The sequence below is a fragment of the Uranotaenia lowii genome, chromosome 2 (assembly GCF_029784155.1).
Source record: "Uranotaenia lowii strain MFRU-FL chromosome 2, ASM2978415v1, whole genome shotgun sequence".
In the NCBI taxonomy this organism is placed as follows: Eukaryota; Metazoa; Arthropoda; class Insecta; order Diptera; family Culicidae; genus Uranotaenia; species Uranotaenia lowii.
The window spans coordinates 281,172,728-281,185,586 of NC_073692.1; the positions used below are offsets into that span (position 1 = coordinate 281,172,728).

The following is a 12,859-nucleotide window of genomic DNA, read 5'->3' on the forward strand; positions in this document are numbered from 1 at the left end:
TACTTAACAAAAATAGTCATTTTGAACTGGTTATATCTCCTGAGTTCGGACGAGTTCGGTTACATATTTTACAGTTTTGCAATCATAAAAGTATCGCCTTTCAAACAATATGCAACTCAAAGTGGCCAATTTCGATCTACAAAGTGTAAATGTCAATAGAAGTGAGATAAAAATGAAGTTTTTGTACTAATTTTAGCCCATCTACCACCTCAAGTCCAAGTGGTTCAAGTAGGCCTACTGTTAGGAATCCTACATGTTGCAGTCTAATAGTAATAGTTATGCTCAAATTAGTATAAAAACTTCATTTTTATCTCACTTCTATTAACATTTACACTATGAAGATCAAAATTGGCCACTTTGAGTTGCATATTGTTTGAAAGGCGATACTTTTATGATTGCAAAACTGTAAAATATGTAACCGAACTCGTCCGAACTCAGGAGATATAACCAGTTCAAAATGACTTTGTTAAGTATTTCTAAGATATCTCGTTTAAACTTCAAAATTTTTATACAGTATATTCAGCAAAAGTGTACAACTTTTCTGTCTTCAAAACTCTCTAGAACATATTTTATATGAAAAATCACGCGCAAAAAAGTTATGTTGAAAAAACTGAAAATTGATGTTATTTTTCTAAAAATTGTCATAACTTTAAAACGATTAATGTTACAGCTATGACTTCTTTAGCAAAGTTGCTAGAATTGGTACAAGCTAAAAACTTTTCTCAGACAATATACCTCTAAAATGGATATTAAAAAAGTTAGTTTTTCTAACTCACTACTAGGTGGATTAATCAATTTTTCAAAAAACTAATTTTTTAGCCCTTGTAATGTTGGTCATTTGTCTCGAAGACATTCTAGGTCTAAAACGCATAGTTTCGGCGGAAAATAGTTTTGATCGCCTTATTCATATTTTACCCCTGTTTGCACCGGTTGCTTTGGTCGTGATTAAAGTCTAAACCGGCTGTTTGGACTAATGATACAGGTGCTGTTAGATAAAGATAGCTAAAGAAAATTTAGACCAATATTAGTTTTCTGTTTGAGCCAAATCATAGTTTGCTTTACTTGTCCAGTAGACTAAGTCAATTTGGGAAAAGTTTTGAATTTCTTAAACTCTGACGACTAAAAAGCTTCGTTTTGGTTCAACATTCATCCATAATTTTTTGCCGAACTTTTAAGAAACTTTTATATGAGTAAATTTGAACTTTTCAGTTTGTATAGGAAAATTTTATAAATATATTGTTCTGAAAAATCAACATCATTTTTGTTTCTTCTGTGGAACCGAACCTCCTTATGGTTTTTGTGCCAATTTATAAATTCTCTAAAGGAAATTTTCCACTTAACAATTTTGTCGAAGACCGTAACTTCGAATCTTATTAGACATAAAAGCTATCAGGTGATGAATGGGGGCATGACTTTTGCTACTGATAAACGAAAAATTCAATTGACATCACTGCTGGGGCCTAGCGAGCTATTGAATGATTACTTTTCACGCAATACTTCTCTGGGCACTCAGCAGGGATGTCAATTGAATTTATCGTTTTTCAATGCCAAAAGGCATGCTCTGTTAAACAGCAAATAACTCTTTTGCCTAATTACGAAGTTACGGTCCTCAACAAAATTATACAGCGGAAAATTTTCTTTTTAGAATTCATAAATTGGCACAAACCCATAAGCAGACTCGGTTTCACCGAAGAAACAAAAATGATGTTGATTTTTTAGTACAAAATATTCAATTTTTCCATACAAACATAAAAGTCCAAATTTACTCATGTAAACGTTACTTAAAAATTCTGCAAAGAATCATGGATGAGTTTTGAACATAAATGAAGCTTTTTTGACCCCATTGTTTGAGAAATCCAAAAATGACCTCAAGTCGACTCAGTCAATTATTGCATCTCCCATTTTCATGAATACTTAATAGTAACAGGAAGAATACGTTTTAGGCTGCCAGAAATAGCAAAATACTATAATTTAACTGTTTTTTTTTATGGCTAAAACATGTTGAGTATAAATGAGGAAAACAGAGAGAAGAAAAATATACAAAAAAATGTATAAATGTTGGCGAGACGAACGAAACGCATTTAGCTCCCTACTTCAGCTCTTACCACCCTACAGCCTTATCCATCATACACATAAAACAAACCCAACCAGAGAGCGTCGCTTTTCTAACTAATGGTGGAAATGCGGGACAAAAAACCCACGAGAAAAAAAAACTTCATTAAAATTTTAAATGAAATTACGCTAAAGCTGATATGGCTTTTCCTTTTATTTACCTACCCGCTGCTTCCATCGCCCTTGGGTGGTGAAGCTGCTGTCTTCAGAGTTTTCTTTTTTTTCTGTTTTGTCTTAGAGTTTGAAGGGAAAACTCATGAGTGGTTAACCTTGCCTTTACATTTTAAGAAGTTTGAAAACCAGAATATTCACGAAAACAAAAAGAATTTTCGGATGATCAACCGAAAAATACTTCTAATTTGAGAAAAATCTGAATCTGAATTACATTAACATTTCCACTTTTGAACCAATTTTCAATTAAGAAACTATTGTCAACACGTATGAAAGGCCCCAGTCAAGGGCAAACTTCGCTCGTCTCATTTTATTTGTATACAATTCATTAATTTCCCAATCGATTCCAATATTGTCCTAATGACACCCACTTAACAACCCTCTAAAATAAGCATTCCTTTTCATCGTCCGGCAAGATCGAGTGTATCGAATATAATTGAAATAATTGCCCGGTCTGGGGTGTGCTCCATCGAGGGTTTTGCGGACGCTTTCCTCGTTCGTTCCTTACGGGCGGCGATGGAATACGATGCAAAGCCATTTTGTGCACAGGATTCCTGGAGAAAATTAATTGCTTCATTGAAACTTAATGGGGAAAACCTTTCCCCCTTTCTCTCGGGTAACCCCGTTCCTTGACACTCTTTTTCTCCCTCCGTTCATTCGGATAGAACAAGAGCAGCACCGCCCGAAACGACCGGGATGACCGCTTTCCTCCTCTCCTTCGAGCACACTGACTGCCAAAATCAAATTAAAAGCCAAAATTTTCCACGAAACCCGTCAACACAACACTTTCAATTTTCCGGCTTTTCTTTTCGTGTCCCTTCTTGCTTATGGAGAGACAGAATCATCATGCCTCCCATTTGGGCCTCAACGGTTTTTTTTCCTTCAATTGTTCATACATTTCACAGTTGGGCAGATCGAAAATTATACCTATAAATATTCATCAGTACATGTATTTCAAATTCAAATTTCAAAAATGTTAAGATTCAACCTCTTAAAAATGGAAATTGCAATACTAAAAAGAGTTGATACTAATTTTCAAATTTTTTTTTCCAAACCCTTATTTAAAATGTGTTTTTTTAATCATCGTTTTCAATTTCAAATAAGTGCTCTGTTTTCAATTTTCTTCAAATTTCACTTCAGTTATCACTTCAGTTATGCCAAAATGTTTGTTTGACTTGTATGGAAGCGCAACTAAATAAATTCACATGGCTTTATTTGCTTCAATAGTTTTCAACTAGTACGAAATAATTTGTGGAAAAGCCTCCCTCTTTCTCTAGTCCCCCTCTGAAAGAAGGGATATATGTACAAGAGAAATTGTATGAGAGCCCTTTCTTCCCTTTCTATCTACCTTCTGAATGGATGGAGGGGTCTCAAATTACCTAAACACTCTCCGTTGCCAAATTTACTTTCATTTGATTGATTGGGTATAGTCATGCTGGAAAAAAGGATGGGAGCCTCAGTCCATTTTTCTCATCTTCTCATTTCAGAAAAAAGGGATCCCAAACAGTATTAAAAATATGTCTCGTATCCATTACCACTATCATGTAAAAATTTTTTCAAGTACGTAATCCAAATCATCATAAAAACATTTTTAGTACCCAGAAACCCTCCCATGCCAAATTTAGTTACAATTGCCAAATTTAGTTAAAGGGTGATACGGTCAAAATTTGGTCAAGGGAAAACGCGTGTAGATCGGTGAAATCGTTTATTTAAAAAATCAAATAAAATGTCTGTTTTAAGTTTAATTAGTATTAAATTCCGAAAAAATATTCAGTTAGGCTTCCGCTTTTCCAAATCCGAATTGCCGGGCCTTACGCTTAACCCCTGCTATCAGATTTTGTAGAGCCACCTTGTCCACCTTCTTCGCCGCAGAAAGACAGTTTGCCTTGAGCTGTTGCTCGTCCTTAGCAGTTTTTTTATCTTCTTTAGGTTCCGCTTGACAATAGCCCAGTATTTCTCAATTATCATCGCGATTTGGAGTCACTACCTTCTTGTAAGTCTATAGTCCGGCTCGTTTTTTGGCTCGATGCACGGTTGTAGACGATACACACAGCTTATTTGCGGCATCTCGGAGAGAGAGGTTAGGGTTTCGCTTGAAACTACCGACAACTCTCTTTGTCGTCTCAGCGGCTTCCAGTTTTCGATTTCCTCCCGATCCAGACTTCCTGGCTGTCGAAAAACGTTCCCTAAACACTTTAATTACATTTGTAACGGTTGATTTGGCAACTTTTAGCGATTTTGCCAGCTTTGCGTGCGAGTAGCCCGGATTTTCGCTATGCGCGAGCAAAATTTTGATATGCTGCTCTTCTTCCTTGAACGGCATTTTGACAACTGAAGAGTGAATTCCAAAATCAAAATAGGAGCAACATTCTACACACACACACTTTCAAAATGAGGGTTGTTCAGGTTTTTAAATGCAAAATTGAAAGAAATACGTCAAGTTGATATTGACCGAATTTTGACCGTATCACCCTTTATGCAAAAAAAATGTATGAGAGCCCCCATTTCTACTTTCAGTCATCCCTCTGGAAGGTGGGAGTGCATCATTAATCGTATCTAAATACCCTCCCATTCCATATTTGGTTCCATTTGCTCGATTAGTTCTCGACATATTTCTCGTATCCAAATATCCTCTTATGCCGAATTTGATGACTTTTGGTTGAGATAGGGATGTGAAACAATCATAAACACATTTCTCGTATCTAAATACCCTTTAATTTCAAATTTGACATTATTTGCTCGATTAGTTGTAAGGGAGCCCCCTTCCTCCCTCCTTGCTATCTCCCCTTTAGAAGGATGGAGGGATCTCTAATCATCATAGAAATATTTTCCGTACCCAAATGCCATCTCATGTCAAATTTGGTGTCATTTGCTTGATTAGATCTCGAGTTTTGCAAAAAATTGTATGGAAGTCCTCCTTTGCCCTTGCAATCATCCCTAAGGAAATATAGAGGGGTCTCAAATCAACAGAGAAACATTGCTTGTACCCGAATAATTAACCACGCCAAATTAGGTTTTATCTGCTCGTTTTCGAGTTGTGCGAACATGTTTCATTTATTTGGGAGCACCTCCCCTTCCCGAAAATGGGAAGGGTCTGTACCATTATAGGAACCTTCCCAAAAGTCGTGCCTGTTTCAGCACACACCGTGGGTTTTCTCTCGTACACTGCAAAAAAAATAAAATCACATACCACATATACCATAATCAGATGTTAATTAAGCTGGAACAAATATAAATTTCTTCTTTTGTCACACCACCCCCGCCACCCTCCCCTCCAGATTTCCCCAGTGACTTGCAGGGAGTTTTGACGTTATCCTGTAGGCTCGAGACTACTTCAATTTACATGGAAATTAGATTTCTAAAAAAGTTACAACTCATTTTTACAAATCAAAAGAAGTTTTCATTTGTTTATAATGATGACGTCGCTAATGGTCCTGGTGGCACGTTCAGGCATGCATATATTTTTCCTGAAAGCAAACAAAGAAAAAATGTCAATTCGCAGTCATTTTCGATTCATTTTGAAAAACTTACCAGCTCAACCACACATAGATTGCATGGTCCCGCTCGGGACCATGATTCTTCATGTCACAGGAAAATTGCTCAAGTTTAACGAAGTTCGAGTGGGAACTCACCCAAATCTCGGGATGCTTCTTCGCTCCTAAAATTCAAGCGAACTTGCACAGGAGCTCGAACGAATCTCCTGACATTAGGACAGTTTTTCCCCGAACCACGTTATATTGTCAAATATTTTCTTTCTCTTGCTGTGAACAACGTGATTTTTTCTCTCTTCCCGCATGATCAAATATCATACAACTTATCGTCAATATGATTCTGTTCTGATTACATGAATAGTGACTATTCAAGTGATCGTTCTAAAATCTTCCAATTTTTGAATAAATTTGCTATCTTTCCTGTGTCTTCGCTTGAAATGATACAAAAATATTTTTTAATGATACCAGTAATAATCCGTAAAACAAAACTCGGAATGCATCAGAGTGTGTCTCTACTGCATGACTTCAAAACAAATAAAAATGGCGTGTTTTGGTTTGGCAGCGGAAACGAAGAAATCTGTTTTGTTTGGCAAATCCTCAGCTAAAATGTAAGTTTAAAGCAATTATGTTTTCCATAAACTATTTTTTAATTGTTTCAATTTTTTTCAGTAATAAACAACCCAGCAATCCTGTGGTGCAGGTTTGATGGTCCGGAAGGGGAATTTGCCGGTCGAAACATTCGCGGCAACAGCAGCACATTATCCAGATCTCCGTCGGAAACATCCCGCATCTCCACGAAAGCGTTGGACCTGTTTCCCCAATCGGCTAAGGGATCCTAAAGGAACCGTATTTAATCAACTTACTAAACCAACTGACGGAACTTTGGTGTCACCGGATGAGCTGCTCAGTATTTTTAACATGAAAGTTATCCAGTTGTTCGAACACTACGGAGCCTACGATTGCATCAACGTGCTGGCCCAAATTGCCAACTTCGGTTCACAGCAAGCAACAGGCTATGTTTCAAAGTATCGATTTCAGTGCCCACATGGAGCTGGGACACTATGAGTAAGGTACCATTCGTTGGTGTACAACTGTAAGCAAACTCAGAAGAAGGACTACTTGAAGCAGTTTGTGTGGCGTTAGTTCCAGGCAAAAAAGTTCAACATACTAATCGAGCTACTCTACTATGGGCTGGAAACTGATTTCCAAAACATCATGGAATTGCACGCTCTATCCGTGAAAATATTCGAAAATAGTCACTAGGACTTTCTGTATTCGTTCTACATTCTCGAAGGTAATATGCGAAAGGGTGAGTTTCTCTAGTTTATAATTATTGTTATAGAATACTTAAAACAGTTAGATCATTTTACTGATGCATCTTTTCTTATCAATTCTTATCAATTCCAGCAGCAGCTCTCATTGCCTACGAAAAAGCCATGCGTTGTCAGCTGGAGTGCAACTCGCTCGCATTTTTGAAGATGCGTTGCGAAGCGCTGCTCAAGTGCATCAATGCGCTCAATCTAGCGGCATCGGATTACACCTGGATTGTGAAGCCATCGGTTTCCACATTAGAAGAATCGGACACCAAAATCGTGATTGTTGATCTGGTAGATATTCGGAAGGAGTTAATAATAACCCAGACGGTGTTGGAAATTTTCAAACAGCTGGACGACTATAGGCTGTGCTGAATGTCGATACCAACGAGCTGCTGGTGATTTTAGCTAACGCTAAACTGTATACCACGGCCTTCAAACTGGTCAACATGTTGGGCAAAAGCCTCACTATGATCTATGAAAGCCTGGCAGCATCCTGCGCTATGTGCGCTTGCAGAAAACTGCGAATAATTTTGATTGGCTGCTGTAGAGTCCATATCACACACTTTCTTCGTTCTTTTCACCAGTTAAAATATATTCACTCCGACTGCCCGTGACATTCTCTTGCACACACTTTCTGTGATGTGTGTCCTTCTCTTCCTTTTTCCATCCGTCTCCCGGTATGTGAAATACTAAGGTATGATATAATCATAAACAATGTAAACTTGATGAATGGTAGAACCCTACATCCCTACTTTTCATTAAATGAAAAATAAAAACGAAATGAATATAATAAAACGTCAATCGATTTGATCCAACCTATAGATTTGAACAAATCAGATTATTTGTTCGTTACATTAAGCGTGTTCAACAGGCAATCGAAATCGGTTTCAATCGATTTCGATTGGTAAATTGTTGTTCACTCAGCCAATGTTTTGGTCGAAACTAATCCAATTGACGTTCATTGAAGCCAATCGAAATCGATCGAAACCAATCGAAAACGATCAAGCTCGGAGGCAGGATTCGTTTCTATCGATTTCTATTACACTAACACAAATGCAGTTGTTTTCTGTCAAAAACAGCTGATTTGGTTTGTTGTGAAAAAATTATTAGAAGAAATGAAAGTGATGTCATTTGGTGCGGTGTTTTCTGTCGTGTGCTGAGTCGGTGGTGCAGTGCTAGTCGTGCGGAGTCAGTGTGCTGATCGGTGGTGCTATGTCAGCCATGCTGGATCGGTGGTGTTGTACCAGTAATTCTGAGTCGGTATTGCTGTGCCAGGTATTCTGAGTCGGTGGTGCTGTGCTAGACGCGCTGGTCTGGTGGTGTCAGACATGCTGGGTCTGTGGTGCTGTGCCAGTCATGATGAGTAGGTATTGCTGTGCCAGGTTTCTGAGTCGGTGGTGCTGTGCTAGTCGTGCTGGTCCGTGGTGCTGAAAGAGATGTCGGTCGATGTGGCGTCGCTGTGCTGTCCCATGCAGAGGTGCTTTGTTAGTGATGCATTAAGTAGGGCATCTTTCAGTGTACTTAAAACTACTTTAGAAAATAAGTTTTATGAAATTTATTAAAAATAAATATAAATAAAATAACAGATACATAAAATGAGGTACTCCTCAAGCAGATTGATTAATCGAATATTAAATAATTATGTAAATAGTGCTCTTAAATTTAAATAAAACAATTAAATTCAAATTCGAAATGGTTTTTTATCCTTTCTCATTCTTTCCTATCAGCACCAAAAATGTCACCAATGGCTACCAAAAAAATTAAAATGAAACGCCAGGTATATAATCAGAGCCGGTTCTTATTACCGTGTGTTTACGGGCATTGTTGTTAACATATAGGAGGGTTGTTGGTTTGTCAGCGACATTAGTATATGAGGAACTTTTTCTTGAAAAACTTTAACTCGAGCTGCCGGTTTATACAGATCTTGCAGCTGTGGGAATCAGTTTTGTCGCATAAGGTGTAGACCCGGCACATTATCGAAGCCGGTTCCTGCTTCCAACTTCAGGATGGCCGTTCTTTGTCTCTCGAACACATCCGGATTGTTTCCGTCCGTCGATATTGAAAAAATGTTGACACAAAAATAGAAGTATCTAAAGACGATTACGATTATGCTTTTTTTAAAGTACATAGCCGAATAATGATGACAATAAACACAGCGCGTTAGTATTAGTGTCTGGCTGTTCATTCAGTAGCCTGATAGAAATCGATCGAAGTCAATTGGAAAAACAGCTGATCAACTGTCAATCCATTTCAATTGATTTCGATTGAGTTTTGTTGAACACACCTATTAAACACAGACTTTGTTCACGTTACTATTTGAATACCGGTTTCTATTCAAGTACTTTAAACCTTAACAGTTACATTGATATGCCTTTTTGATGGGTTTGATTTCTTTCGAACCACCTGTCACCTTACAGTCAAATTATTCTATCCTTTACCGATCAACTACCTTGTGGTCTTTCTCTCCCCCTTTTTTATGAACATCCGTTACGCTATAATAATCTCCAATAATATTTTTTTTTTATAATTCGATACAACAAAACTTCAAAACAATTACGTGCAGTTTGCGTGTCTTTTTATCATCGCTGCATGGTATTTTGTTTTATATCTTTATTTATTTATTTTTTTTTTTTTTTGAATCTACGAGCCTCAAACTAGAACCTTTCCTTATGTCCAAAGATTAAGAAGTGGAATTAGTAGCACAACCAGACCGAATATTGAATATCACATGACTACATTATGGTTATTTTCTACATATCTATTAGCGTTTGAGAATAATGAGTATACAATTAGTCTCCTTGGTGTTTCGTTTTCATAACTTATCCTATGTTTCCACCTTACTGTTTGTTTATTTACTTTCGGAACTGAAAGTAGCTGTTTAAGTTCATGTATGCGATACTTGATCAGTTCTATATTAAGAATAATCATGTAAGACTCTTGATTGTACAGCCCATACCCTAACACCGATTTTATATTATTCAAATTGATTTAGAGATCTGCACAGAATTTCTTAACTCACTAGCCAATATTCGATAAGACTCATGAAAACATTCCATGGGGATTACTTTATTTCATTTTTTTTTGTTTTATAAACTAAAATCTTCCATCTACTGACAATCTGTCATGGGTTGTAATAAAAAAGTATTTATGTAAAATAGCAAATATTTCGAAGTTTAAATTTCATTTATTCCACCATAAAATATGCTCAAATATCTGATATTCAACTACATATAACTAAACATCGCCTGTTTTCAATTTGCGATCGGTTCATTTTGATTTTTTTTTTTGATATTCTTCGGGATTTTTATCCACTTACCAGCAACTTACTGAAATTTCCAACGGATCAGAATAATTCATATATCCGGATTTTTTTTTATTCAATTTTTTACGCTTGTTTTTGCAAAGTTACAATACATAAACTAACTTCCATCACAGCACTTTAGATTGCACCCTTCAATACTACAATTTAGCTTTCTCTTTTGGATTTCTAGTACATTTACTTTTCTTTCTTCTTGGATTTCAATGTTTCGAATAATGCCTTGTTGTGTTGAAATTTTGACACGTTTCCGTTCAATTCAGTTGAGAGTACTTTCTTTGAATACCCAGCTGTTCACGATCTAATTCACTGTTTTCAACCCGCTGTAAAAACTACAACTATTGAAAGTAATTGTATCATTATTATTGGCAACTTTGGGTGGATAAAAACATGCATTCCTTCAGTAGTTCTTGTGGTCGCTCAAATTCCGCTTCATATTACTTTCGCTAAGTACATATCCACAAACATCATTAATGACTTTTATTTTGTACTCATTTATCTGAAAATTATAATTTTTCGGAGTTTCACTGTCTGAGTGCCACTGATTATTTATCAACCTAATTTCGGAGAAGTTGTATCGTTCCACAATCCTTTCGAAGTTTCTTCCCAAACAATGACACCTCCTTTCGGAAATTTTCGAATCAAATTCTTTCGTGACGCTGACCATCAAACGCAAACGCGCAGTGGCACTGCTCGTCGCAGAGCTCAACTTTTTTCTTGATTTTATTTTTTCAATGCAGACAATCTTACATCAAAATCAATCAGATGTTGGCAAAGTTTAATTTCTGCTGCATTTCGCCAGTTTGAGTAAACAAATAGTTTAAAATCGAAACGGTGCACTTTTTCTGCCAATCTGCCTAGTTTTTCTTATTTAAAAAAAACCAATTCTACTTAGCTCGCTGCTAAGTACCATACTCATTTTCATGCTTTCTGTACTGAAGATGTCTGTAGCTTCGTGCTACTTTAAAAACTAGTTTTGAGCTCCCTGCTCAAGATCAATCCTTCTTAGCTCACTGCCAAGTTTATCCCTTCTCTAGAATTAACATATTCAGCTCCCTGCCGTGTTAAAACACTCCCCACTCTAAGCTTCTCGCACTAGAAATTAACATAGCTTCCTGCTAAGTTCTTACACTCTATTTCAGGTTCCTTGGGCAAGAGCTGAACATAGCTCATGCTTATGCTCCAACACTTCACTCTAGGCTCCATGCACTAGAGTTGAACATAGCTCCCTGCTAATGTTCCGACACTCCACTCTAGGCTCCCAGCACTAGAGTTGAACATAGCCTCCTGCTAATGTTCCAACACTCCTCTCTAGGCTCCCAGCACTAGAGTTGAACATAGACTCCTGCTAATGTTCCGACACTCCATTCTAGGCTCCCAGCACTAGAATTGAACATAGCCTCCTGCTAATATTCCGACACTCCACTCTAGGCTCCCAGCACTAGAATTGAACATAGCCTCCTGCTAATGTTCCGACACTTCACTCTAGGCTCCCAGCACTAGAGTTGAACATAGCCTCTTGCTAATGTTCCGACACTCCTCTCTAGGCTCCCAGCACTAGAGTTTGACTGAGCTCTGTTAAGTAAAAACAATGCTCTTTTGGTTCCCTTTTTTTTCGCTTCTTTTTCCGAAAATCGTTTCAACTATCAGTATCCTAATATCCTTTTTTAAAAGTCCTTCTTTCAAACAATCACTGTTACAATCTTTCTTTCCTTCAGAACTCTCACTTGACCTAAGTTTATTCATTATTGGACCCAATATAACAAACATTTACTTTTGTATAAACTGTTTAGCTAATATTCCAATTACAGCGATATCACGTTGATTCCGGGAACACATCACTTTCTTTACACACAATAGTCTCAAAAGTCATTTCGTAATCCTAGATCGAACGATTCAATTTGAGCCAAATTAAGAATAGATTTCCGCGTCTAAAAGTAATTCGCATTTCTCTATGCACTAATGAAAACTATAAAAAAAATAAAACCAACCGATTTAACTTTCGACCTTTTGAAAACTTTGGAAAATGGTAACAATTAGGAAAATATTATTTATCTACATTCCAGTGGGACTAATATTTATTCCATCTCTAATGAATCCATTAATCTATCTAGCTCCGCTGCCAAATTATGTACCTTACCCTTTCATATACCTTGAACCTTTTGTTTATTTTTATTTCATTAGAACCAAAGAGCCCCATACTACAATATATTCCCACATCAAATTCTCATGGCTTCTATTTCCCTTCTTCTCCCAGAACAACGGAACACTCTCACCTTTTCGACTGCCATTTTGCCTTCCATTTCGAAGAAAACCTCTACCAGGTGCCATCAACTCCAATGGACAATAAGTTCATTATTTGTTCAGCAAAATGATTAAATAACGTACCTTTTATGCTCCTGGTTCGTTCTCCCGCTCGTCGCCAATTGTAGAGTCCATATCACACACTTTCT

General features: G+C 37.0%; 1 protein-coding gene across 4 annotated transcripts in view; it reads left to right on the forward strand.

Annotated features, from left to right (window-relative positions):
* The window catches only part of LOC129748938 (LIM/homeobox protein Lhx9-like), a 425,064-nt gene that overhangs the window by 397,305 nt on the left and 14,900 nt on the right, over positions 1 to 12,859 (forward strand). The window lies entirely within an intron of this gene.